Raw genomic sequence first — 5212 nt, 5'->3', positions numbered from 1 at the left:
CATGAAATATGGTACAAAGGTGGTCAGACAATATTATACATAAGTAACACATATTTCACCAGCATCTGGCATGCAAAAAACTAAACTTACAACTAAAGCTAAAAAACAAACGCAAACACGTTTTACGCTTATTTCTTCATGAATACAAGTTCATGCCGAAGCCTGACAAAGTGACCATTAGAGTACCATCTAACTGAGTTAATGATAAAGCGGTTTCGGTACAATTTGGCTAAATACACACACGAATATATTTGTTCGCATCTCTCACAGATATTTAATATTTATTTTTATGGTCGTAAATAATGGGTAACTAGGTAAATACCTATTAACCTGTATCAAAACTGCAAAACGATTACCTTCCGATTATCTTTTAAAGGATCACCCTCAGATTATGCACATAAAAATATAAATACATAATTAATACGTAATATAAGAAGCTAATAGAAACCGTAAAAAATCAATAAATGGCGAATGCACCTATGGTTCAACTCTCATGTGTCGGTCGCGATACTCTTTCAGCCATCATCAATACGATGGTACCATGCAATACGTTTTTGCCAAGTTTAAAATATATGTACCTTGATATTATAAGTTTAGTAACTGTTGTTGGTGGGGACCCACCACTTGCAATACCGCTATGTCATTAATATAGCACATTCATGACATAAGTCATGGATTAAAATATTAAGATGAATCCACTTAATATAATATTTGTTTTCTGAACTCTCAATACAACCATAGTAGCAATACAGCAAAGGCAATTTTTTATTATTATTCCGGCTTTAATGTTTACATTTTAAAAATATACAACATTACGTCGCACAGTCTTTCGTTCCTTGCAGAGCGAATACTTGAATGGAGGGCATAAGTTTTTAGATTTGATGCTTAATATCTGAATTTCTGTGGATATTCATTTCATTTCATTGATTGCGTGGTTGATTGCTGTGCTGTCCCGTTCGCGCTGCGAGAATAGAAGCCGCTACACCAATATTTGTGAAAGTATGGTCAATCGCGCCTTGCGGTCAATAAGAGTAATTTAAATAAAATAAAAAAGGTTCATATCATTTATATATTCTATTTAAAGGTACTCGTCACATGCAGCCATTTATAAATGTATACTAAATTAATTCCTAATGATGTTTGTTAAACGCTGATTTTACCTACTCAGGTTTAACTGGATATTATTATGCATTTTAATAGCTCGAATATATGTACATTAGGTACGTATATATAATTAAATGATAAATAAATATTCTGTTACCATTAATGGACCTTGGCCCATTCATTATATGTAATATGAGCGCAATAATAAACATTTGAGTTTGAGTAAATTACAATCTTATTTGAAAGATTACTTCGAAAGCTGAGTAGACTGCTAGTCTTATAAATTATTTTTGTTTAGAATACCTTTGGTGATGCCACACATATGACATGCTTTATGCTTAATAACTGAACAGAAAGCATAATTTATGCACGTTCATATATTTTTTAGATTTCAGGAACGTGGTGGATTTTTTAGTAATTTGATAATAATCAAAATATAATTCTTCTTGGGTAAATCAAAGGACTTAAAAACGACGTTAGACATGTTTCGAGCAAATACATGTTTTTTTGTTAAGTTGAAGCTCTCGAAAACGCGCTAGGCCGCGTGAGTCTTTGTCCATTGCACGTCGTGTCACTATTCGTTGATCAGGAGCTGCTGTAAGCCGATTTGCGCGTGCACGCGCCTAATAACTGAATTTTCTCATTGTCGTCGTCTGCTCAGAGATCATCGTAAACAAGATGAGTCGTCGTGAGACAGACATCACACGGCCTACGCGTCATAAGCGTCAAGACGCGGGGAAAGACATCACAGCCACAGCGTACCCCACCCTGTCTGGAGGTAACGCTGGGTTGTATCGTTAGCCTAAATTACGTCTTATCTTCGTAGATAATTACACTTAGACGAGCCTGAATCTTGTCATCAATAGTGTACTGTTCTGAGCCTTTAAAAATTCCGTATCGCGGACAAGCACTGCTAGTGAATTTTAATACATTTCACAAAAGGACATATGTCTTATGAGTTTACTCGTATTAAACATTTTCAAATCGAATTAAACTTAATGCAAAGTTGACCACAAATTGTATGGAATCCTAGTCAATTAGGTTTTATGAAGAACAAATTAGATTTTGTTTAAATATCCTAATACGTAAAAGTATATATATATATATATATATATACAACCTGGCTATACCTAATATATGTATACCTTTTTGAACCTGCATTGCTAAACTTTCCCGTGTTTCTTAACAATGCCTTATAACTCAATTGGAACAGTAAACTTGTGTATAACATACACATATGTACATGGTAGATAATTATTCCTACAAATATGTTTTCAGAAATAAATATGCTATGATAATATTGATAATGGGAAAGAATGCAGCAAAACTTTCAACTCTTAACATCTACCTGGTTTTTATATCTGAAGAATGAAGCTTGAGAAATATAATACATGATCAAACGAACTTCAAAGTGAAGTTCGATCAGTATTATATGAGTAAGCTTCATTCGAAGATATAACTACCCTCCCTCCCCTATACCCGGAAAGAAAGTTTTGCTTTAGAAAGTAAAGTCTCTAAAAATAATGAGCAATGGCGGCAAGCCGCGCGCACCATCAAGACTAGGTGAAAAAGTAGGGATAGACCTGTTTGAGTTAAAGTTTTTGCTACCTACTTTAAACATGCGATGAGTTGCCTAGTAGGTTAAAGGACTACCTGGTTTTTATATCTTCGAATGAAGCTTACTCATATAATACTGATCGAACTTCACTTTGAAGTTCGTTTGATCATGTAATATTTACACACATCTTGAAAAGTTCGTGCGTTAGGATAGTTACTTCGTTTCTGGGCTTTTTCCGTTAGTCGACATCCATTGTCCTTATTTAGCTTTAAAACGGAGTAGCACTACTCTACAACTACTATCGTATAGTTGGATTCTGGACTATGGTACTACTTGCGTTTGCCTAAAACTTTCTTCTGAATGGAAAAGCTTTCGAAAGTATTAGCAATTTTTAGGTTTTTAATGTAAGATTTAAATGTTGTTATCTCGGATAGTCGGAATGGTAAAAGGGTCCCAGGTGGTAACCGATCAAGCATTTATTATTTATGTATCACGAAAATTGTATATGGTTATAAGAAAGAGGAAACGTGTTTGCTAGGGCTTGCGGTTTTTTTTATTAAAAAAAAACAATGACGTTCAGAAATTAGATTGCATTTTAGATGATACCGATTTTATCATTAATACATTATAGTCTTGGTTGTCCGAATGGGGTTGGCAACTGTCAAAGTACCTGTCTGTATAGTTTTGTTTTTTGAGATTTGGCTAGAAGGGCTAGAATCCAGGCAGTAAAATACAAAAAAAAAAAACAGTAATTTGACACTTCGATATTCGTAGGATTGACTTTGGATTAAAATATTTTGACCAGCCAAACCCATTGATATTCACTAAATCTCATTTGACTTAGGCTTCTGGCCTGTTATGTATCGACGAGAAAGTTCTTCAAAATCGGTCATTCACGGAAAACAGTAAAAATCTAATGTGACGAATAGTACGAGTTAACATATGGAAGTCCGGATACGTACCCACGATATCCATGCGAGTCCGAAGGCCGAAATGCAGCAGGGCCGAGAGATCATTTAGGCATCATAACTGATATTTTAAATCTCAATACTATACGTTTTCGCTCTGGTACTTTCTCATATGTTCATCTCTCTTTTACTACCGGTAACCTTTGCCAATGGCCCCTTTTGCAAACACGTTTTCTCACACAACTTTTGTCAACTGTACTGTATAGCCACGAAATAGAACCAAATAAATATTTTTGTAAAACTTTTTATGTTCCTGAGTAAATCTTATGTGATTATCGTATGTGTGCGCGATTCGCTAGTATTTGATTGGTAGTGTTAAGTAGTATTTATTTATCTGGCTAGCAGAAGAAAATACTTGGAAGTACATAATGTAAAATATTTTTAACAAAGTCTAAATTTTACCATAGGGACCGCAATTATAACATGTTAAGGAATAACTTATCAACCGTAAAGTAAATTTGACTTTGATAGAAATATAATGTAGCCACTAAGTCATACTGACACTGTTATACTACCACGGTTTTACTTATTTATCAAAAGAAATACATACAAAAAAAAAAGACAAACTATTTAGGCCGGGCCAAGTGCGCCCATTGGGGCAAACAGCGCCTAACATCCGTAAATATAAGGTTAGAGGCTTTTCCATTGTGACCAGTGTTTTTACGATATATTCTTACGTTCATACTAACCTTACGCTGTTTAAAAATGTTTCTAAAGTAATTTGACAGCTAAACTAGATAGCGCGGCGCATCGCCAGACAATTTGTCAAATTGGAATTTGGAATAAATATCCAGTCAACAATAAATTGTAAGAAGTCTTTTCGCGCCATCTAGTTTTGTTCCTCAATTGCTACTAGATATTATCATTATCACACATATTTCGTGCGTCTGTTATTCCACTTGTCTATGTCAATACTTTACTTTTTCTTTTTTTTTTTTACTTTCCTTGTCTTTAGCCAAAAACGTCAATTGACGCGCGCATTCCGACAAGGTTCACGATTAGCGTGGCGATGAAGAACGCCAAATTTACTCGAAATGTCACTTCGTTGTTTGTGTTAGTACGTTGCGTCGCTGCTCGACTTTCGTTTAACATATTGAGAACAGAAATGCCACCAGAGCAATCGATATCGAATCGCTAAAGAACTACGAAGTGAATTTTCAACATGACATTAGGTTTAACCGTGGTTATATAACGGCTACTACTATACTAAGATTGTTTATCCAAATCAATAGACAACTTGCAATAATCAGCCTTTTAGAATAAACAAATGCATATAAATATTTTTTACATGTTAGCAATAGTGCCGGTTTGCGTTGGTTTTGATGTCGCGTTCGCTAGTGTAGATTTAAATAAACTTTTATCATGAAATATAAGTTTATACATTAACGCGATCGGTCCGGCAACTAACAACAGTTAGCATTATAATTTTTTATGGCATAGCTATGTTTTGATGTAAAAAAGGAATGCTTAAAATGTAACCTTTTATTTAAACCTAGAATCAAAAATATAATAGAATTTTATCTATGTCCGTCTAATCTAGTAATTTTAGGTACTCGTGGTGATAACGATATAAAATGACGAA

Source organism: Cydia strobilella, chromosome 16, assembly GCF_947568885.1.
Source record: "Cydia strobilella chromosome 16, ilCydStro3.1, whole genome shotgun sequence".
NCBI classification, from domain to species: Eukaryota; Metazoa; Arthropoda; class Insecta; order Lepidoptera; family Tortricidae; genus Cydia; species Cydia strobilella.
Note: the sequence above shows the minus strand (reverse complement) of the source record.